Source organism: Pseudophryne corroboree, chromosome 2, assembly GCF_028390025.1.
Source record: "Pseudophryne corroboree isolate aPseCor3 chromosome 2, aPseCor3.hap2, whole genome shotgun sequence".
NCBI classification, from domain to species: Eukaryota; Metazoa; Chordata; class Amphibia; order Anura; family Myobatrachidae; genus Pseudophryne; species Pseudophryne corroboree.
In genome coordinates this window covers 181,023,901-181,048,534 of record NC_086445.1, presented here as the reverse complement: position 1 = coordinate 181,048,534, position 24,634 = coordinate 181,023,901, and the positions used below count along the sequence as shown (strand labels likewise).

The 24,634-nt window shown below is 47.9% G+C and overlaps 1 pseudogene; it reads left to right on the top strand.

Annotated features, from left to right (window-relative positions):
• The first annotated feature begins 7,294 nt into the window (after window positions 1-7,294).
• The window catches only part of LOC134990919 (dual specificity tyrosine-phosphorylation-regulated kinase 2-like), a 28,920-nt pseudogene continuing 11,580 nt past the window's right edge, over window positions 7,295-24,634 (top strand).

The window sequence follows — 24,634 nt, the reverse complement described above, 5'->3', positions numbered from 1 at the left end:
TGGTCGACCTAGACACTGTCAACCTAAGTGTGGTCGACCCTATGATTCACACCCCTTTAGAATGACCTTGGTAAAACACTTTTATAGAAAGAGAAGCTTCTGCTCTTTCCTATATGGGCTCCTTCAGTAAGACTTGAGAAGCCACAAGCACTGGTTTTAACTATTATATTGACCATAAATAATTTGAATTGGTCCTGGATCACGAACCCAGGGCACCCCTGCAAGTGCCTAGAGGCAACCCAGTTTGAAAACCACTGACTTAGGGAAATAAATGTTTGTTTGAAGCTCATTTTGCAATAATCCCTCTGCAGTTCCAGGACTTTACTGCTGTTTTCTTCTTTTGTCCAGTCATGTGTTGTGGCTCTCAGGACTCTGCAGTTCAGTCATTGGTCAAGTCCTAGGAAGCAGGTCAGAGATTCTGTACTGCTGATCACATCCAGCGCTGGTTCAACATTTTTTTTTTATTGATATTGGTTTTTAAGTGAAAATTAGACTAAAACTTTATGCTATTATCTCCACTCTAGTTGTTTAGAATGTAATTAACATTTGTTTAGGTGGTCTCATAGCACTTGTATTTGTCTGTTTTGCACTGAAACAAAGTCTGTGTCATTGGAACCCTTACCACAGCCCAAAGTTATCACATCCCTCCTGAGGGGTGTAGTATGGTATGCCGGCGGCCGGGCTCCCGGCGACCAGCATACCGGCGCCGGGAGCCCGACCACCGGCATACCGACAGCGTGGCAAGCGCAAATGAGCCCCTTGTGGGCTTGCTGCGCTCGCCACGCTGCGGGCACGGTGGCGCGCTACGTGCGCCACGCTATTTATTCTCCCTCCAGGGGGGTCGTGGACCCCCACGAGGGAGAATATCTGTTGGTATGCCGGGTGTCGGGATTCCGGCGCCGGTATACTGTGCGCCGGGATCCCGACATTCGGCAACCTGAAGACCACCCCTCCTGAGGTGTTAGCAAACCATGTGGGCTTCATATAAATATTTTAAGCAATTCATAATGTGAGCCCAATATGAGCTTACCATCTTCAGAGTGTTAGAGAATTTTTATTTCTTGTCAGATATTTTTTTTTTTTTAATATCAAAATATAAAACTTGACCTTCTTTTGTTATTTCCCCCCCAAGCTCACTTTAAAATCGTTAAAAAGGAGAAAAGTGTCTAAAAGCAATTACAGAGTAAGGCTATTTTCCTTACTTTGTAAGCTGCAGAACTAGGTGTCCTGTTAGTTGCTTTTCATTTTACCTTTGTATGCCTCATTTACATGTTTTGCTAATCGCACAGTGTAACCAAAGTAGCGGCCCCAACATGGCTGCCTCGCCTGGTACTCTCTTGTGTAGAATAAACAATGCATGGTTCTGAACTCTCCTAATATTTTTGTCTCCCCAAATATGTGTTATTTCTTCACCTTTTGAGAGGATTTATTAGTAAAAATAAAGGCAACTTCAAGCAAAATATATTTAAAAAATAAATTTCTTCTTCTTCGCAATCTTATAAACTTGTCCGATAAGAGGAACAAGATGGTGGAAGCCTGATGACTCATGAAGAGTTATCCTTCAGCACCCTCTGGGGACCCATGGCTGAAGGACTGCCCATCCCTCTAGGCGTTAAGAGACTATGCAGAGTTTGGCCAGACCACCCGCCAACCCACTAACCTTACATAACCCAGTCATCCCATCTGTTGCCTAAAACCTGCTATTTTGACCTTTTAACCGGCCAGTGAAGAACGCACCTACAGTCGATGGTGAGAGAGTGAAAAAAGAGAGCAAGAGATGGTTGGGGGGATGGGGACAATCATAACCACCAAAGCACTCATCTCTGATACTAACAGGGAGTTACAACTGTACAAATGTAGCCAATCTCGTCGTGGATACATCATACCACAAGTCTGCCTTGTTAGGCGCGACTGCGACGCGTACATCTGGACGTCCAGTGTCGGACTGGGGCATGTAGGGCCCACTGGGGTAATGCAGTGGTAGGGTCCCATGTTAGGGGTGTGGCCAGTCTGCAGAGGGGGTGTGGCCAGCCACCTCATTGGTTTGACTAACCATTAGAGAGTGCAACGTCTGGGCCCTTTCATAAATATATACAGTATATTAAGCTGCTGCATGCATGATAATGTGCCAGATTAATAACAGATTAATAACAGCAATGCACTGTAGAAAATACACCATAGCCCAGTATAAGGTAACATATGTATGATGTATAATTCAAGTGCACAGTCTGGAACCTGATCCTTAGAGCAGAAGGTGGGCCCCCAGGCAGTGGGGCCCACCGGTGGTTTCCCCTGTACCCCTGTGGGCCAGTCCAAGCCTGTGGACGTCTAAGATGTTTGTTTGCCCATTTCGCATGAATGGGAGCAGCAAATGCCACGGCTAGGCGCAGGCGCGCATAGCTGCGTTGATGGTGAACGTTTACCTCAGATGTAGCCATGATCAGCATGGCTACATCTATATATAGTATTGGATAAAAACAAAAGTAATCACTAAAGCACAATATAATTCTCTTACACCTCTGCAAATTAATACAAATGGAACAGCCTGCAAAACTGACACACTGGGATTTAGGCAGGCAGAGAGAGAGTGAGAGAGTAAAGGATTTACATTGCAACATTATAGGCTCACCAAACAACTCCAAGGAGATGTTATAGGTGCAGCCACACATAAAGTATTTAATTAGGGACATTATAGGCCCATCTAGATAGCGCTCTTCAAATATCTCCAATGACCTATGTGCAGCTGCTTGTGGTTGTTAAGTAACAGCACTGTCCCAGTAGGTGTGAGATTTTGTTTTTATCCAATACTATGCTATCCCCAAGGTCATAAGTCATATATTATAGTAGTCATGCTAAAAGTCTGCCGATGGTTCGAACTAAGCTGCCCTTATCTTTGTCCAGTCACTAACTTCTGCTGGTGTGCTATGCCGTCCCAGGCCTCAGGAGGCATATGCAAAAGACAGCAGAGCCCTGATATAGGCAGCTGCCATTATGACATCACAGCATAACCTCACACACACCACCACTCTCCTGTAGAATGTTATCTGCTGCTGTGCCCTCTGGCATAAATCCAATAGAAACCAATACAAACAAGCAGCAGCACTGGGAGACTGAGTTATAAAGTCAATGTATTAAAACACATAAAATTCAAACGTTTCGGGGCACACCTTGACAAAGGGGCAGTTGTGCAGCGAAACGTATTGCTATGCACTTATGTTTTAATACAGTGACTTCTTAGGATGATTGGATTTGTCACTTTGAATGTATTTTCTTTTAACATATACATTATTATTATTATTATTATTATTATTATTATTATATGAGTATTATATTTGTACCCTGTGTTTGTTGGGTGTATTTTTTTACTTTTTATTATTTTGGGGATTAATGTATTTTCTGTGTCTTTTGTAATATTGTTTTTTTTATTCTCTCTCTCAGCAGTGATAGACCACAGCAGCAGTAGCAGCAAACTTCTTGGGGAACAGCTTATCATTGGTGGTTTTACATAATTTTTTGTGCCCCTAATATAAATATTATATGTAATGCCCACAGAATAGATTTGCATAATTATGTCTAATATGCAGAAAAAGAGAAATGTTATTGCGCGGACGGCATAAGCAGCACAACCATCTCCCCTCTGATGAAGGTGTGAAAAGTTAGAAAAGGCGTTAGGTTTGAAAATCTTAGTCTGTGTTACCACAGAGCGGCTACAAGAGTCTTAGGTGCAGCATTGCTCTAACATCAGTAGTCTAGAGCTAGAGCAACATGTGTCTGAAGTCTAGTCACTGCCTGGATGTCTGCACATTCTATGACCTGGCTGACGGTGGCTCATGGTGCAGCATATATGTGAATAAATAGAGGCATCGTCTTCTGGCAATCATTTTCCATCATAGCTATTGTCAGTCAGAGACTGGATTGTAACAGCTTCTATTCATCATCTAAGTGACCTGGATTCCTGTGGGTCACTTTTCGCTGTGATGAGATCATTTCCTTCATCCTGATAAGTGGCATTATTGTCATTTGAGCTATTGACTATTTCAAGTTTGCCTCTATCTGCTGCCACTACATTCATCATTGTTACATCTTTTTCCTGTATTATCCAAATCCAAATTTTATTTGTGCTATTGTACCTCTAAAGTGAACACCACGAATGCAGCTGTGCCGCCTCTCCCTCTGAAGTGCCGAAGTAGCCGCTGTACAGATGGGCGGGTTGGGCGCTGTTCTACTGCTGCTGTCCCTGCCTCTACAGAAGCGGCTGCCACAGCAGTTTGCACCGGGAACTGCATTTCTGAAGCATATCTTCCCCCAGCATTGTCGCTCCAGACTGGTGGTGCCCGCCCGGGCCAGGATGTAGTGAGACAGCAGCAGCAGTGATACCGGCTCTCAGAGGGGCGGTCCTGTAGTGAGTATCATACTTGACATTCTGGAGAGAGGTGACTATCACAAAAGTAGGGATACACTGTTGGACGGTTTTTGCCTACTTATTGTTAACTTTCCCACTACACTAAAACAATTACTTGGGAAACATGTTTGATTTTTCCCAACTCGTTGGAACAATGGTTTTAGCTGTTTTATGGTGTATGGGAGCAATCAGCTGCTGTCTGAAGCTCACTGTGCTATGTGCCCCTGCTGCTTTCTAAACAAGGGGTGTCTGAAAAGTCACTGGTGACTGTGTCCCAACTTTGCACTTACTGCCTGATTCGCTTTTGTGTGCAGCCCTGATGGATTACATACAAATCCGATGGCTTTAAGCAAAACCGAACCTGAGCATCTGCAGAACAAGTCTTTCTATATCTATATGTCTTTCCATTGAAGCCCTGCCTTAGCTGCAAAATGATTGACATGTTGTGGTGTTTGGGGGATGGCAACCGGCATTTTTATTCAAAATGGGTGCTTCACACCCATTTTGGCCCATGGACTACATAGTTGGATGCAGGCTTTCTGGAACTGAAAGTCCAGATCCAACGGCCATTCTGAGTAAGCTACAGTTTATGCAGACTGACCGAGGTCTGCTACCATAGTGAGTCACATAGGAATGGAGATCTGATGCTGCGCCCTCATGTGCAGCACTCAGATCTCGCATATGCATGCAGTAGACGTCTATCTCCTACAGACTCCTGCTTCATTTGCATTTTACTTGTACAGAACTGCACAGCTGCTTCCCTGCAAATCTGAATTTGCCCTTAGTACAGCACTTTACACATTTTGGGTTACAGGTAGCACCATTTTTTCATTGCCACCTCCTTCTGACTGGGGCAATGGCGATATACCTGTCGAAAGACTGGCTTTATATATTTTTTCTATGTATGCACTTTTACCACACCATTTCACATTTTTTAGATGTGTGTGTCACATTTTTGTAGGGGGTTTGTGTGAGGCTTTTATAGGATATCCTCTCCCCATGTTGTCAGAGTTTCTCTCCTGTGGAGGACAGTTGACGATCCTCATCCCCAGGTGGACGCTTTGACAAGCTTCGGGAGAAAGCTGTGAACCTGAGCTTTGTGATGGATGTGAGCCAGAAGACCCTTCCCTCCCAAGGGGCGCTTTGGCTCTGTAGTACAGAATTGTCAAGAGGTATGGTGAATGTGTACCTGAAGATTTATTTTTCTTTCCTGAGAGGCCTTATGGTTCTGGGGCAGATAGGGAGAAATGGGGCCCTAAACACTTAAGAGGGAACCTCGTTCAAAGTCTGAACTGTTTCTGCATTTCGTTGGGGGATGGAGGACGTACCTCAGACCTCAATAAAAACAACAACAAAAAAATAGGATTTTGGTGCTTACCAGATAAATAAATCCTTTTCTTTGAATCCATAGGGGGCACTGGAGTACTCTTGGGATATGGACGGGTCGTTAGCAGGGATAGGCACATTTAAATATTTAAATTAGTAACCCTCCTCCCCCTCCATACTCCCAAGATGCCTCAGTGTTTTTTGCTAAGCTGAACAGGAGCGAAAGAGAGGATGAACAATGGAGAATTACATATAACATTATAGCATAATGATCAACTAGAAAGTTGGTACGACAACAGACAACAATCACCTTAACATTCAAACAAGCAGGTGATAATGTGTTTAATAAGATGCACTGAACTTATCACAAGACATGTGAAACTGCACTGGACGGCCGTCCAGTGCCCCCCTATGGATTCGAAGAAAAGGATTTATCTGGTAAGTACCAAAATCTTATTTTCTTTTATTTTCTTTTTCATCCACTAGGGGTCACTGGAGTACTCTTGGAACGTACCAATGTTTCCCCCTTGGGCGGGAGAGCTGTGTGGCACCTGTAAGACTAGACGGGATGCGCTAAGCCACAAAAGTATCAAACATGTAAAAGCGCACAAACGTGTGCACTGACGACCATATAGCTGCATGGCAAAGTTGCATGGCACGGAACCCATGGAATGTGCTGAAATAGATGCAGGCGGTTGTAGACTAGCATGAAAGTAGGCTTGACAAATAGTCAGCTTAATCCATCTAGCCAAGGTCTGTTTGGAAACTGGCCAACCTACCTTGACTGCATAATAGAGAGCAAACAATGTATCTGTTTTATGTACTGTTGATGTTCGAGCTATATAGGTCTATATAGCTATATAGGTGCATGAACCACATCCAAAGTAGCTGGAGTTCCTGAACCTTCCGAAAAAACATGAACTATGATTGGTTGATTTATGTGAAAAGACGATACTACCTTTGGTAGAAAAGCGAGATTCGTCCGAAGTTCCGCTCGGTCATCATGAAACACCAGATAAGGTGCTTTGCGCGACAACGCACCCAATTCAGAAACATGCCTTGATGAAGCTAAGGCTAGGAGAAAAAACAGTTTTCCAAGTAAGAAACCTAAAATCCACTTATTGTAAGGGTTAAAAAATTGAAGACTGCAAAAAATCTAAAACTAGATTCAAGTCCCATGGAGCTGTAGGTGGTATAAACGGAGGTTGAACTCTAAGTACACCTTGCAGGAAAGTTTGAACTGTTGGCAAAAGAGCCAAACGCCGCTGAAAGAAAATTGACAAAGCAGATACCTGCACCTTTAGTGTCGCTAAACATAGTCCTCCATCTAACCCCGTCTGTAAAAATAGTAAAAGACGGGATAACTTGAAAGAAGATGTTGGAAACTTCTGAGATTCATACCAACCAATATAAGCTCGCCAAATCCTGTGATAATGAGCTGCTGTAACTGGCTTCCTAGCACGTAACATGGTTGGTATAACCGACTCTGGAATGCCCTCTCGTCTTAAGAGAGCAGTTTCAACAGCCACCCCATTAAACGCAGCCACGCTAAATCGGGGTAAAGAAATGGACCCTGTTGCAGAAGGTCTGAACGTAGAGGAAGCAGCCACGGATCATCTGCGAGTAGACCGCGGAGATCCAAGAACCAAGCTCTCCGAGGTCAATGAGGAGCCATTAGTATGATGGTCATAGATTCTCTTTTGATCCGCTTTAGCAAATGAGGAAGCAGCGGAAATGGTGGAAATAGATACACGAGGCTGTACGGCCACGCTATCATGAGAGCATCCACTGCCACTGCCTTTGGATCTCTTGTTCTGTACACATACTTGGGTGTCTGACGATTTTGGTGAGATGCCACTAGATCCACCTGTGGGTAACCCCACCACTGGACTAACATCTGGAACACTTCTGGATGTAAAGCCCAGTCTCCTGGATGAAAATCCTGATGGCTTAGTTACCCTGTACTTGTCCTAAATTGTCTTCAACTGTAAGTCACTGTTTTCCTGTTTTGATTATGTGCATATGTACTCTGTAATTGGGTGCTGCGGAACACTTGTGGCGCCATATAAATAAAGGATAATAATAATAATAATAATAATAAAATAATCTGCTTCCCAGTTGTCCACTCCTGGAATGAACACTGCTGATAATATCACTTGGTGATGCTCGGCCCAATTCATGATTCAAGCAACATTTCGACATTGAGTGCCTCCTTGTTTGTTGATGTATGAGACTGGAGTATGTGAACTGCCTGTTGCAGAGTGTAGAAAATTACTCTGAGTTCCAGGACATTTATTGACAGTAATCTTTCTCGGTCTGACCATAGACCCTGAAACTGACAATGTAGGACTACTGTTCTCCAACCTCTGAACTTGCATCCGTGGTCAGAATTATCCAATTCCAGACTCCGAACCTTTTTCCCGCTGTGAGATTTCTTATTTGAAGCCACCAGATCAGCGAAACTCTGGCCCTTGGAGACACACGCACCATTTGATGAATCTGTAGATGAGACCCTGACCACTATGCGAGAAGATCTAGCTGAAAAGGACGTGAGTGAAATCTTCTGAACTGGAGTGCTTTAAATGACGCCACCGTCTTTCCTAACAGTCGAATGCACAAGTGCACTGAGACTGTCCGTGGTTTGAGCATGAATACTTTGTGCTTTCACCTCTGGAAGATAAATTTGTGGATCTACCATATCCAGAATGATTCCCAGAAACTGAATTCGTTGAGACGGTACAAGGCTTGATTTTTTGAAGTTGACAATCCAACAGTGCTGAACTAGGACATTGTACATTAGTAAGGCATTTTGAAGGAGTATTTGTTGAGACAAAGCCTTGATGAGAAGGTCTTCTAAGTACGGAACTATTATCACTCCCAGGGATCTGAGATGAGCAATCATCACAAACATCATTTTTGTGAATACTCGGGGTGCTGATGAGAGGCCAAATGGTAGTGCCACAAAGGAACAAGACCATGGTGCTTGGCAGCATGACAGCGCCTCCCACTTTGTGAGGATTACTGGGAGCGCAACAGTGATGTCATTACATCATATCACGCTTCCTCCTCTGGTGGCTGTGGTTGGCGTGAAGAGAGGAGCCTGATTACACTTTCCCGCAGCGTCCCTTGCTGGGAACAGCAGTGCAGCTATTTCCATTCACTTGGCTCATGCGGCTTTTGTTCTTCACAGGCTGGGATGCTGAGCATGTTTCAGGCTTTACTGTATGGGGTGTCATTAATTTCTAATATAATATGGACACTGCTATATATTTCTATTATTATGGGGGTATTACTATATATTTCTATTGTAATGTGGACGCTACTGTATATTTCTATTATTAAGAGGACAATACTATATTTTTCTATTATACCAGGGCACTACTACAGTATATTTTCCTGTTATAATGGAAACATTACTATATATTGTTAGTAAATTGGGGGCATTACTAGATATATTTATTATTCTGGGGCATTACTATATATTTCTAGCCTTGCCTCCAGAGTGCAAAGAAAAGGGGCTGTGTCGTGTGGCCACACTGCTAGTTTCATGTAGCCACTCCCACTAGTAGCATGTGACCACGTCCCCTCAGAACACATGACCACGTCCATTTTCGTCATTTAGTACCACTAAGAAAATATTTCTACTTGCACCACTGAGGACAATGTACAATACACAGCTTTGTGGATCGTATCATATAACTGTAGGATATCAGCATTGGTATTATAATGGGCCACCATAATGGCTAATGATAGGTCTAGAGTAGGGAGGCCAATCCCGGGATCGGGATTGTCGGGATCCCGGGATTTGGGCCCAAAAATGCCGGGATTTGAATCCCGGGATTGGAGCATCCAATCCCGGGATTCACGGGATTACACTGCGCAATTAGGCAGGCGGCAGCCATAGACAAACGCTGAACGCGGCGGCATTTCAAATGTGGTGCCGGCCGCCAGCCAATCAGAGCTGGCTTACTGGCAGCCAATCAGGAAAGCTGCCACAGCAGCGGAAGCCAATCAGGAGCGACTGCTGCGGCCGCTTCCCTGATTGGCTGCCGGTCCGCCAGCTCTGGTTGACTGGCGGCCGGCGCTTCATTTGAAATGCCACCGCGTTCAGTGTGTCCATGGCTGCCGCCCACCTAATAGTAAGTGATATTACTTACACCCACCCTCCCTCCGTGCAGTGCTAACAGCCTCCCTCCTGCGCCGCTACCAACCCTCCCCGTTACCTACACCCTCCCGCACCGCTATCTACATCCTCCCGCCCAGCTACCTATACCCTCCCGCACTGCTACCTACACCCTCCCTCCCTTCCGCACCGCTACCTACACCCTCCCGCACCGCTACCTACCCTCCAGCGCTGCTCCCTACACCCTTCTTAACTGATCCCTACTGCAATCCCGGGAATCCCGGGATTGAGCGTTTTTCAATCCCGAATCCCGGGATTGAAAAAACGGCCGGGATTGGCCTCCCTAGTCTAGAGTTAAAAAGCTCAAAGTACTGTAAATTCAGATTTAGGAGGTACAGTAACGTTTATATCAAGGTTACAGATACATGCTAGTTTTCTTTTGTGTTATAATTATTTGAAATATAGTAGGAGTTCTCTTAAGGTGCATACACACTGGGTAAAAAGCCCAGCGTGTATGCAGAGTGATGATGTGAACATCGTTGGGTGGAAAATCGCTCAGTGCATACACACAGAGATTTTCACCCCGGCCCCGCGACGTTCATGGGGGTGAACCACTTTCCACAGTAGGAGACTGTGGAAAGTGGTTCAATCGGCTTGTAAAACAAGCCAATGGACAGCGGCGGCCAATGATGATGCGGCAGGGTGCATCAGTGCTCACCGCTCATCACCCGCCAATACACACTGGCCTAGTTTGACCTCAAAGTAGCTCAAAACGCCAAAAGTGAGCTACTTTGAACTCAAAATCGACTAGTGTATATGGGCCTTTAGAATGGTATCCAGAGTCTAGGTCGACCACACAATGTCTAGATCGACCACTATTGGTCAACAGTAAGTAGGTCAACATGGTTTCTAGGTCGACATGTTCTAGGTCGATATGAGTTTTTCACATATTTTTTTCATTTTTTTAAACTTTTTCATACTTTACGATCCATGTGGACTACAATTGGGAATGGTAACCATGCCCGAAGCATGGCGAGCGAAGCGAGCCTTGCGAGGGGACACGTGCACTAATTCGGGTTTGCGCTCACTCTACGGAGAAAACAACACTTTTTTTTTAACTCATGTCAACCTTCTGTCATTTCAATCTTGTACATGCCGACCTAGAGACCATGTTGACCTACTGTATAAACCATGTTGACCTACTTACTGTCGACCAATTGTGGGCGACCTAGACACTGTCGACCTAAGTGTAGTCGACCCTATGATCCACACCCCTTTAGAATGACCTTGGTAAAACACTTTTATAGAAAGAAAAGCTTCTGCTCTTTGAAACTAGCCAGTTTGTTTCCTATATGGGCTACTTCAGTAAGACTTGAGAAGCCCCAAGCACTGGTTTTGCCTATTATATTGACCATAAATAATTTGAATTGGTCCTGGATCATGAACCCAGGGCACCCCTGCAAGTGCCTAGAGGCAACTCAATTTGTAAACCAGTGATTTAGGGAATAGATGTTTGTTTGAAACTCATTTTGCAAGAAGCCCACTGCGGTTCCAGGACTTTAGTGCTGTTTTCTTCTTTGGTCCAATCATGTGCTGTGGCTCTCAGGACTCTGCAGGTCAGTTGTTGGTCAAGTCACTGTCCTAAGAAGCAGGTCAGAGATTCTGTACTGCTGATCACATCCAGCGCTGGATCAGCATTTTTGTAATATTGATTTTGTTTTTTTAAGTGAATATTAGACTAAAACTGTATGATCTTATCTCCACCCTAGTTGTTTAGAATGTAAATAACATTTGTTTAGGCAGTCTCATAGCGCTTGCATTTGTCTATTTTGCACTGAAACAAAGTCTGTGTCATTGGAACCCTTACCACAGCCCAAAGTTATCACATCCATCCTGAGGTGTTAGTAATCCATGGGGGTCATTCCGAGTTGATCGTAGCTGTGCAAAATTTTGCACAGCTACGATCAACTTTCCTGACATGCGGGGGGACGCCCAGCACAGGGCTAGTCCGCCCCGCATGTCAGTCCGGCCCCCCTCGCAGAAGTGCAAAGGCATCGCACAGCGGCGATGCCTTTGCACTTCAGGAGTAACTCCCGGCCAGCGCAGCTTTAGCGAGCTGGCCGGGAGCTACTCCTCGCTCCCTGGCCCACAGCGGCTGCGTATGACGTCACGCAGCCGCTGCGGCCCGCACCCCGTTCGGTCCAGCCACGCCTGCGTTGGCCGGACCGCGCCTATGAAACGGCGGCCAAATGCCGCCGTTTCGCCCCCTCCCGCCCATCGATCGCCTCTGCCTGTCAATCAGGCTGCAGAGGCGATCGCTGTCCTGCCACGGCCATCAGCCGTGCCGCATGCACCGGCGCACAAAGGCGCATGCGCAGCAGGGACCCATTCGCTCTGCTGCGTGAAAACGCAGCGAGCGAACGAGTCGGAATCACCCCCCATGTGCGATTCATATAAGTATTTTATGCAAATCACAATATGAGCCCAATATGAGCTTACCATCTTCAGTGTTAGAGAATTTATATAACTTTTTATTATTTATTTTTTGTCAGATAATTTTTTTTTTTAAATGATTTAAAAATATAACTGAACCCTCTTTTGTTATTTCCCCCAACTCACTTTAAAATCGTTATAAATGAGAAGTGTCTAAAAGCAATTACAGAGTAAGACCATTTTCCTTTCTGTGTAAGCTGCAGAACTAGGGGCCTAATTTAGATCTGTTCGCTCGCTACTGTAGCTATTTTTTGCAGCACTGCGATCAGATAGTCGCCGCCTATAGGGGAGTGTATTTTAGCTTTGCAAGTGTGCGAACGCATGTGCAGCCGAGCAGTACAAAAAACAGTTTGTGCAGTTTCTGAGTAGCTCTGACCTTACTCAGCCACTGCAATCACTTCAGCCTATTCAAGCCCGGAATTGACGTCAGACACCTGCCCTGCAAACGCTTGGACATGCCTGTATTTTTCCAAACACTCCCAGAAAATGGTCAGTTGCCACCCACAAATGCCCTTTTCGTTTGCTCCCACACCCTGGCTGATTAACTAGTTGGCTGGTTGGAATGAAATCATTCTGGTGTATGGCCAGCTTTAGATAAGTGTAGATGCTTATGTTCTTGGTGGGTCTTACAGGTTAATAGGGCATCACCAGGCCATCTGAACAAGAGGATTGCTGTCTGAAGCCCACTTTGCTATGTGCCCCTGCTGCTTTCTGAACAAGGGGTTCCTGAAAAGTCACTGATGACTGTGTCCCACCTTCGCACTTAGGCGGTCATTCCGAGTAGATTGCTCGCTAGCTGTTTTTAGCAGCCATGCGAACGCATAGTCGCCGCCCACAGGGGAGTGTATTTTAGCTTTGCAAGTGTGCGAGCGCTTGTGCAGCCGAGCAGTACAAAAACAGTTTGTGCAGTTTCTGAGTAGGTCTGAACTTACTCAGCAGCTGCGATCACTTCAGCCTGTCCGGTCCCGGAATTGACGTCAGACACCCGCCCTGCAAACGCTTGGACTGCGTTTTTCCAACCACTCCCCAAAAAATGGTCAGTTGACACCCATAAACGCCTTCTTCCTGTCAATCTCCTTGCGATCGACTGTTGGCAAATTTTCCCATTCAGTTGTCATAGACTGTGGGAAAGGTTAGTTAGACAGAAATCGTTTGGGGATAGAAAAGCATTTATCTGGATTTTGTCCTGCTTCCGTCAACTGCTTATTAAGAGAATCTGAAAAAGGAAAACACACAGCCGCCCTTTGTCTCTTAGCAAATAAAACATCTTTTGACAGGGGCTCCTCTGTCTCAGTGAAATCTAGTACCTGGCATACCACCCTGATGAGATCATCAATGCCCGGGCTATCAGTGACCTCACTATCTGACTCCTGGCTCAATTCACTTTCCTCCTCTTTTTCCTGGCATTGAATTATCAGATTGTAAAATCGAGGAAACCAGTAAATTATGAGACTAACGATGACTACTCTTAGAATTTGAACTATTCATGGTCTTTTGTAAACCATGCAAAGTTCTCAAAATATCCTGAGCCCACTCTGGCTGCTCAGCTGGCATTGACCTTGGATCAGACCTTGGTGACTCATGCTCCATCCATGCAGCGGATAATTCTGACACCAAATCAGCCATCACACCTGCCATCATAGCCCAAGGAAGATCAGGGCAGAGGTCCTTATTTGGACCCATATTTGTAAGACACACTGTGCAAGTGGAAGTTCCATCACGTAACACATTATCACAGTTATCGCAGACAAGCAGCTTCTTAGATTTTGCATTAGCTTTTCCAGTCATCATGCACACAGACAGTAATACAGTGAAACAAAAGTCTTCATGACTACGTAAAAAAATAACTGAAGTGTTGTATAAGACTGAGTGCACCGCACCCTGGTACAACTAAGTTCTGTTAACTTTTGTGCTTCACTGAAAAACCTACTGCCCCCTCCAGTGACCGTGTGTTGTAGGGCCGACACCAAATTCCTGCTCTAAGAAGCAGGAAGTCATTATAAAATGGCATCCGCACCATGTACTTTTTTTTTCTAAACATATACAGGTTGAGTATCCCTTATCCAAAATGCTTGGGACCAGAGGTATTTTGGATATGGGATTTTTCCGTATTTTGGAATAATTGCATAACATAATGAGATATCATGGTGATTGGACCTAAGTCTAAGCACAGAAGGCATTTATATTTCATATAAACCTTATACACACAGCCTGAAGGTCATTTTAGCCAATATTTTTTATAACTTTGTGCATTAAACAAAGTGTGTGTACATTCACACAACTCATTTATGTTTCATATACACCTTATATACACAGCCTGAGGGTCATTTAATACAATATTTGTAATAACTTTGTGTATTAAACAAAGTTTGTGTACATTGAGCCATCAGAAAACAAAGATTTCACTATCTCACTCTCACTTAAAAAAGTCCGTATTTCGGAATATTCCGTATTTCGGAATATTTGGATATGGGATACTCAACCTGTACCAAAGTATCCATAATAAATGTATACATTGTCAGCATAGGCTTAATAGCCTGATTTGCCCCCTTAGACTATGCAAACAGGTCCACATATCTAAAACAGTAAGCACACTGGCCATGGCCCTCCCCGTTATGCTGAGGGAAATGTCCAGACTGGGCCACCATTATATTACCCCCCGCCATTTATTGTACTGAGTACAGTAAGCCGCAGTGCTGTCTTGCTCAGCGCAGGACGCTCCGGCTAGTGAGGCTGGGAGAAGGAAGCTGGGCACATGCCGGCGGCATATACCCCCCTAAATGGCGGCAGCATAAGCTGACTGCCCCTTTACACAGTGCAGTGGCGGGTCTGAGGACAGTGGAGATGGGCCCAGCCCGGCATTAATAGCGGTAAGCAGCGTGAGCCCATATGCTGTTACATACACCCCAAACACGGAGCGCCAGCAGCGTGAGCTGACTACCCACTCCTTATCTTTTGCACCTCACCCTGCCGGCGTCTGAAGGCTCTGACAGGGCTTCTCAGCAAGCACCGACCTGCTCCTTGCAGTCAAGGCTGAAATCAGCTAACATTGATTAAGGTCTATGGTGATATTTCTCAACTAAGCGCCGACAAGCCTTTTGTTGCTGGTAGCAGCACACACAGTCCCAGACCCATGCTTCTCTGTAAGCTGGGAAGGGGCTGTGTCTTAAAAAAATAATAAAAAAATGTAAAAGTAAAGTCTGGAGTCCAGAACGTGCCTTCCCTGGTATACACAAAAAACACTAGCCATTTTAGGAGTATGGAGGGGGAGGAGCTTACTAATTTAAATATTTAAATGTTGCTATCCCTGCTAACGCCCTGTCCATATCCCAAGAGTACTCCAGTGACTCCTAGTTCATAAAAAAGAAAAACAGATTTCATATAACTACGATAAGCAGCAATGGAAAAGCCTTGTTATCGCAGTGTAAAAGAAAAAAAAGGCCAATGTTAGCTAGTAAACCTAAGTATAATTTGACCTCCTTATCATAGTTTTCTACTCTGGGAGACTTCTGTATTGGGATGTGACCACTTGCACTCTAGTATAGCAGGCATATGTCTCACATGGTGGGTGAAGACACTTTGTGATGATGTAAATTGCAGCATGAAGTCACGCCCACCTCATTGAGCACAGAGTGGGCAGAAGGCTTGATGACATAGCAGCATCATACACATTGCCCCACCCTAGTGATGACATGATTTAATAAAGTCATGCCCACTGGTTTTTATACCTCTCGTGGAGCACAGGTATCAAAATAGGCTAGTGTGTGCATTATGAAAATAAGGATTAGGAAGCAGATTGATATTTAACTAAATGAAGTAGTAGAAAATATGGTAACAATTTCTTCTACGACAAAGTAATTTTTGCAGTTTGAAATACTGGAAATTTGGACAAATCTCAAAATCCTGTGATAGCCCCTGTGGGAATGTGTCCTGTTTTACAGGACACATTCCAGCTGCAGCAGCCAGAGCGCCTGTGTCCCCTGCGGGACAATGTCTCTGACAGCGCGGGGACAGCTTGTCTGTCCCCAGCGCCTGTCAGTGTGTGGCGGCGGCGGGTGTCCGGTGCAGGGATTACCCTTTTCCCTGCACCGGACCAGAGACTGCGGGGGCATTTGAATGTTGGCGCCCTCCGGGAGCCAATCGCGGCTCCCGGAGCGGCAGCCAATCGTAGAGAGACGCGGCGAGCCAATCGGCGCTCGCCGCGTCATAGGCCCCGCCCCCGGCGTCTGACGTCAGACGCCGGGCGGGACCAAGAAGGAGAGGCCGCGCCGAAGAGCGCGAAGAAGAGAAGACACGGCCGGGAGCAGCGGAGGAGGTCGTCGGCGCGCCGGAGCGCAGAAGAGGATCCGGCGCCGAGGAGAAGACGACGACCGCGGGGAGAGAAGGTCCTGAGGCCGCGGAAGAGGCCAGAAGACGTCGGCCTGCAGAAAGAAGATGTCCAGCGGCGGCTGGACGCAGGGAAGAGACGGAGGCGCCGCTGGCCAGGACGGGTCAGCGGCAGAAGACGGTGGAGGCCCCCAGGTTAGGTAAGGCCTCAGTGAGGCTATCCTCCCCCTCCCCTTTTCCTCCCTCGACCACCAGGGACGGGCATTAGGCCCGAGGACACAATTCAGGCGCTAGGCCTGGGCGCAGTTAGGAGTTTGGGCCCCCAATATTTGATGAGGTGGTTTGGGCATTAGGCCCAAGCCACCCCACTCATGCGGCACCAGTTAGGCGGGCACTAGGCCCGGGGAACAATCTAGGCACTAGGCCTGTGGCTAATAGAGGGCGTTAGGCCCTAGGGTATTTGTGGCCAAATCAGGGATACGATAAGGTGACCCTGGGCACAAGGCCCAGGTCACCCAACGGGCGGCAAGTCGGCGGGCGCTAGGCCCGTGGGCAAAGTCAGGCCTCCGGCCTGTGGGCAGTTAGGGGGCGCTAGGCCCAGCGAAGCAGTGTTTCCCTGAGGTGAGTAAAGGTGGTACTGGGCGCTAGGCTCAGGCCACCCTGAGAGTACGGTAGGTGGGTGAGCTGTGCGGTCCCCACTACTGGGTGTTCTGGGTCGGGTAGATAAAGGGACAGCACCGTTTTATGTTGTAACTCCGATAGTGTGTTATATGTTGTTACCGTGCAGGGCAAAGTGTATGTGTTGTGTAAGTTGTGCATAGTTGTGTTGCACCACACCCACAGAGCTAGTTTGAGGGCTCCGCTGTTGTAGATAGTATAGGGTGTGACACTAGGTCAGAGTTAGGCCCTGCACGGCTGTTTCTCTTTGCCTCCTTACAGGGACCTGTAAGTGGAGAAGATCGGAGTGCAAGACTCGTGACGGTGAGTAGCATCCGTGTACGTCTGTCCCTTGTTTGTCCCCGAGCGCCGGAGTTAGGATTGCTCACGGACGTGAGAATCCCTTTCATCACACTACGTGCGAAAGCGCGAGTGTGTGAAAGCTGGGTAGCTGAGGCTTTGTGCCGGTGATGACCATTCACCCAGCCGGTGAAGGTCGCAGCCACCCCTGGGGTATCCCCTGTTCCACTGGAAGAAGGGTCGATACCCCCTTTAATGTAAACCATTCTCTCCTCAGCTCGGTCGACGGTCAGCTCCGAGAGGGAATCGCCGTGTCCGGATCCGAGTGAAGATTTCCAGGTCCGTTGAGGGTTCCGGTACCTGAAGGTGAGAGCGAGCGGCGCCTGGTGAGTACCGAGTCTACACCTGCACGGCAGCAGGCACCACCACACGCACTCGCAGGCCCCCCACCACCTCTCACATTTGGCGTAGTCGGCAGGATCAAAGAGACCGGATCACGGACACGATGTGGAACGCCACCAAGAAGACCTCCCTGCGGACGGCTCCGAAGAAGACTCACCCCCGGACGTGTGCGGACCAGAGCGACTGGGTGACGGTGTCTGGGGCAGACATCCTGAAGATGGTGCAGCGGTCGGTCCAGCGTGAAAAAGAAGAGCGCCGGGAGAAGGGGCGCAAGAAGGCCGCTGTGACGCCCTGCAAGAAATGCCGGCAAACAGGTCACTTTGCCAGCGAGTGTACTTGGCGAGAGACGTCCCCAAAGAAGGTGGTCCAGGAAGCGGACCGAAGACGTCAGAAGGGCCAAGCGAAGGAGTCCTGGTGTTTGCTCTGCGGAAACTACGGGCATGAGCACAACAGTTGTCCCTGGGACGAAGAGTCGAGCGAAGACGAGGTTGATTCCCGGTGTGAAGGCTGTGGAGATCCCCAACATCGGCTCCTGGAATGTCCATGGACTGAAGACCGGACGGACTACGAGGCCACGGTGAAGCAGCTGACGGAGTCTCGTCAGCAGCTTTGGGACCGGGTGGCTGCAGAGCCTGTGTGTGCGCTCTGCGAGGCGAGAGGACATGCGCTTCCCGATTGTCCGTGGAACGAAGACCGGATGATTGCGGATGGTCGCGCCCAGAGATGGGAGGAGGAAACCAGGGAAATGGAGCGGAAGGCCTTGCTTGAAGTTAGTTCGCAGGTGCCCATTTCCTCTGAGCCGGAACCAACGGGTGAAGATTCCCCAGTGAAGGAGGTGGATCAGGAACCCGTCTTGGAGAAGGTGGCAGTGGCCCTCCCTTGTTGGAAGTGTCGGCGACCAGGACATGCGGCCAGTGAGTGCCCTTGGGAAGATGCCGCGGACCTACTCTGTCCCAAGAAAGTGACCCCAGTAAGGCAGAATCCTTTCCCGCATGAGGCGGAGGTGGACGACTGGGAGGTGAAGAGACCACGCTGCGAAGAAAAGCGTGAAGACCCAGTGACTGAGACGTCTGGAATCTCTCCACGATGGAACCGTACACGACCAGGACGTGCGGAACAGGAGTGTCCTGGGTACCAAGAGATGCCAGCGGAAGCGAAGGAGTACGCTGAGGAAGTAACGATGCCAGCGGAAGCGAAAGAGTACGCTGAGGAAGCAGAGGTGCCAGCGGAAGCGAAGAAGTACGCTGAGGAGGAAAGTAATACCCCAGTCCAAGTATCGGAGGAGGACTCGGACTACGGTGAGCTGTCCGCCGACGAATCCCTCCCAGAACAGATGGAGGACGACTCTGGCGTCGGAAGCGCCGACGAGAGTGACTGGCAGGATCGGGTGGAGTCATGCTCCCAGTTGAATGCCCTCCGTGAAGAGGAGGAGATAGTCCTGGAGCAAGAGTACCTGCCGGGAGTGCCGAGATGGACCGACGTACGGGGACAGGACTGTGATGCCGTGGGAGGACCCGTTCCAGAGGAAGACACAGGACCTTTGGAGATGCCCCACGAGGAAATTCGACATGTGGTGGCTGTTGCCCGGGAGGAAACGGATGCCCCGGAGGATTCCGCTGTTGGGTGGTGGTCGATACCACACCCGGAAGACAGGGACGAAGCCACAGACGATATCGGAGGCCAAGAGTGGGTGACTGTTGTCCCCGTGGAAGAAGATTCCCCTTGGTGGCCAACGTCAAGCGACCGTGAGGAGATGCCACTCCCCCAGAGGATCCGCCGATGGAGGTCAGGACGCAAGAGGAACCCGGAGCTGGAGGAGGAAGGATGTGGGGTCACAGCTGGTCCAGGCTGGGCCCCCGAATGCACCCTCGCCGGAAGGACCTTGGAATTCCCTGACCCGCGGACGATGGACGCCGTGGAGATCTTTGTAGGGACTACAAAGGAAAAAGGGGGGGGAAATGTGGGAACGTGTCCTGTTTTACAGGACACATTCCAGCTGCAGCAGCCAGAGCGCCTGTGTCCCCTGCGGGACAATGTCTCTGACAGCGCGGGGACAGCTTGTCTGTCCCCAGCGCCTGTCAGTGTGTGGCGGCGGCGGGTGTCCGGTGCAGGGATTACCCTTTTCCCTGCACCGGACCAGAGACTGCGGGGGCATTTGAATGTTGGCGCCCTCCGGGAGCCAATCGCGGCTCCCGGAGCGGCAGCCAATCGTAGAGAGACGCGGCGAGCCAATCGGCGCTCGCCGCGTCATAGGCCCCGCCCCCGGCGTCTGACGTCAGACGCCGGGCGGGACCAAGAAGGAGAGGCCGCGCCGAAGAGCGCGAAGAAGAGAAGACACGGCCGGGAGCAGCGGAGGAGGTCGTCGGCGCGCCGGAGCGCAGAAGAGGATCCGGCGCCGAGGAGAAGACGACGACCGCGGGGAGAGGAGGTCCTGAGGCCGCGGAAGAGGCCAGAAGACGTCGGCCTGCAGAAAGAAGATGTCCAGCGGCGGCTGGACGCAGGGAAGAGACGGAGGCGCCGCTGGCCAGGACGGGTCAGCGGCAGAAGACGGTGGAGGCCCCCAGGTTAGGTAAGGCCTCAGTGAGGCTATCCTCCCCCTCCCCTTTTCCTCCCTCGACCACCAGGGACGGGCATTAGGCCCGAGGACACAATTCAGGCGCTAGGCCTGGGCGCAGTTAGGAGTTTGGGCCCCCAATATTTGATGAGGTGGTTTGGGCATTAGGCCCAAGCCACCCCACTCATGCGGCACCAGTTAGGCGGGCACTAGGCCCGGGGAACAATCTAGGCACTAGGCCTGTGGCTAATAGAGGGCGTTAGGCCCTAGGGTATTTGTGGCCAAATCAGGGATACGATAAGGTGACCCTGGGCACAAGGCCCAGGTCACCCAACGGGCGGCAAGTAGGCGGGCGCTAGGCCCGTGGGCAAAGTCAGGCCTCCGGCCTGTGGGCAGTTAGGGGGCGCTAGGCCCAGCGAAGCAGTGTTTCCCTGAGGTGAGTAAAGGTGGTACTGGGCGCTAGGCTCAGGCCACCCTGAGAGTACGGTAGGTGGGTGAGCTGTGCGGTCCCCACTACTGGGTGTTCTGGGTCGGGTAGATAAAGGGACAGCACCGTTTTATGTTGTAACTCCGATAGTGTGTTATATGTTGTTACCGTGCAGGGCAAAGTGTATGTGTTGTGTAAGTTGTGCATAGTTGTGTTGCACCACACCCACAGAGCTAGTTTGAGGGCTCCGCTGTTGTAGATAGTATAGGGTGTGACACTAGGTCAGAGTTAGGCCCTGCACGGCTGTTTCTCTTTGCCTCCTTACAGGGACCTGTAAGTGGAGAAGATCGGAGTGCAAGACTCGTGACGGTGAGTAGCATCCGTGTACGTCTGTCCCTTGTTTGTCCCCGAGCGCCGGAGTTAGGATTGCTCACGGACGTGAGAATCCCTTTCATCACACTACGTGCGAAAGCGCGAGTGTGTGAAAGCTGGGTAGCTGAGGCTTTGTGCCGGTGATGACCATTCACCCAGCCGGTGAAGGTCGCAGCCACCCCTGGGGTATCCCCTGTTCCACTGGAAGAAGGGTCGATACCCCCTTTAATGTAAACCATTCTCTCCTCAGCTCGGTCGACGGTCAGCTCCGAGAGGGAATCGCCGTGTCCGGATCCGAGTGAAGATTTCCAGGTCCGTTGAGGGTTCCGGTACCTGAAGGTGAGAGCGAGCGGCGCCTGGTGAGTACCGAGTCTACACCTGCACGGCAGCAGGCACCACCACACGCACTCGCAGGCCCCCCACCACCTCTCACAGCCCCAATGTCATCATTAGTGCCAGCTTTTGCACCTGAGCCATGCTACATGGAAGAGATCTGGCAGAAAAAGAATTCCCTTCCCCGTATGCATGCCCCAGAATGATATGTAGCTACATACACACAGGATGGAACAGTGTGTGCGATTATTATTTATTAACAGTTTCTTATATAGTGTAGCAAATGACGTTTCTATTTACATTTGGAAACAACACTGATAAAACATAACTTGGTAATAGCAGACAGTCATAGAAGTAGGAAGGCCCTTCTCTCAAGCTTATAATCTATAGGGAAATAGGCATTGATACAGAAGGATAGATGTGATGAAACGGCAGAAAGGCATTCAGTGACATGGTCCAATACAGATGGTAACAAATCTGGGAAGGATAGGTAGATTTGGGTATCATCCAAGTACAGAGGATACTGAAATCCAAAAGAGCTGATTAGTTTGCCAAGAGATGTGGTATTGAAAAGCAGAATACCTAAGACTGAGCCTTGTGATACTCCACCAGATAGAGTTAGGGAAGAGTTGGTGGATTCAGAGATGCGGACGCTGAAAGAGCGCATAGATAGGTAGGATGAGAACCAAGAAAGGGCTATGCCTTCAGACTTAGCAGTGACCAGATCATTCACTACTTTAATCAGTTTTGTCTCTGTGAAGTGTTGGGAACGAAAGTCTGACTGACGTGGGTCTAATAAATTGTGTGAGTTAAAGAAAGTGTGTGAGGTAGGTGTAGGCAAGTCTCTCAAGTAGCTTGGAGGGGCATAGGAGCTAAAAGATGAGACGGTAGTTTGAGGGAGAGTTTGGGTTAGAATTTTTTTTTTTTCAGAATGGGAGTAATCGCTGCATGCTTAAACAGTGAAGGAAAGATACCAGTAGAGAGAGATTTCAGATTGTAGTTAAGGTAGGGATGAGCACAGGAGACAGAGCTTTACTTATTTGTGATGGTATAGGATCAAGAGGAGAGGTAGTAGAGTAGGAGGGTGAGAAGAGCATTGATACTTCATCTTCATTTTTGGGATCAAATGTAGAGAAGGTGCCAAAGGGTGCAGGGAGTTAAGCAGGTCACTGGCTGAAGAAGAGCACACCATTTCATATCAGATCTTATCAATCAATCAATCTTGTATTAGGAAGCAAGATCTTGCACATGGACAATGGCTGGTGGATTAGGTGAGGGAGGATTGAGCAGTGATTTAAATGTATTAAAAAGTTGCTTGGAGTTAGAGGCTTGAGCAGAGATGACTTTGGAAATATGTTTGTTTGGCAGTGTCCAGGTCATTATGATAGGAGTGGTAAATAGTCTTATACGTGAGAAAGTTGCTTGGAGTACGAGATTTACACCACTGACTTTCAACTTTACCTGAGAGTTTTTGTAGGTGTCTTATTAATTTAGAGTGCCATGGATGACATCTAGGCCTACGTTGAGTGTGATGGACAGCTGGAGCCACTTCAACAAGGGCTATTTCTAGAGTCTGGTTTAGGTGTGATACAGCCATCTCAGAAGTGAATGCAGAAATAGTTGACAGGAGTTGTTGCAGAGAGGTGGAAAGTTCTTGAAAATTAATTGTGCTAATATTTCTTTGAGTTAGGGGAGGATGGGAAGACTTTAGTGACAATGAGTTTGAAGTAATGGAGGAGAACATGCAGGTGATAAGGTTGTGATCCGAGAGAGGGAAAGGAGTGTTAGTGAATTCAAAAACTGAGCATAGTCTGGTGAATACAAGATCAAGGCAGTGGCCCTTCTGATGAGTAGACGATTCAGAGAGAGCAAAGAGAGGAGGTTAGAATAGTTTAGAGGCAAGGACAGCAGGTTTCAGACTATTAATCATGATTTTAAAATCACCCATGATGATGGTTGAGATGTTAGAGGATAGGAAGTGAGGGAGCCAGGCAGAAAAATCTTCCAGAAATTGTTTGGGTTGCCAAGGTGGGCGATAGATAGCGGCAACATGCAGAAAAAAAGGAATGTAAATCCCGATAGAATGAACTTCAAATGATGTGACTTTGAGTGATGTAACCTGTGGTAGAACTGTGTATGCAAAGAACTGCGAGAATAATATTCCAACCCCACCTCCTTTACTCTTACCAGGCCTGGAGGTGTGTGTGAAGTGGACACCACTGTGTGACATTGCTGCAAGGGAAGCAGAGGCTGATTGTGTGAGCCATGTTTCTGTTATAGCAAGCAGGTTGAAGTTGTTAGATATGGAGAGGTCATGGATGGATATTAATTTGTTACAGAGTGTGCATTCCAACAGGCACATCTTAGTGAGTTGGAGGGTGATGGGAGACATGTGATGTTTTTGAGGTTTGCTGGATTTATATACTGCTGCAGATAAGGTAAATGTGACTAGGGCAAGTGGTTGGGGCCATGATTTGGTGACATGTCACCAGCTAATAAAAGCAGGAGAGAGAGATAAATATAGATGTAGGAGGTTTGTGATTTTTTTTGTGTGTGGTGAGAAGTTGTGAATGTTATTGTCAATACATATAGATAAGTAAATCGCTCATGAGTGTTAATAAGAGGAGAGTGGAAAAATGAGGTTGGCAATGTGTACAGAGGGGTGGGTTGAAGGGATGTGATTGCTTTGGAGAAAATACAATGGGGTGCACTAAAGAAAATGTGTGGTACATAGTGTGTTTGAAAGAAAAATAAAGTTATTTAGGATTAGCGCGTAATGAAGTTGCAATTATTAAAGTTAAAGTTTATACACCTGTTTCTGATTTACCGATTTGCCAGCTGTTTACTGACTGCATTGGGCTCAAGCACAAAATAAACAGAAAATCATTCTGCAGTATACATTTGTATATATTCCTATTT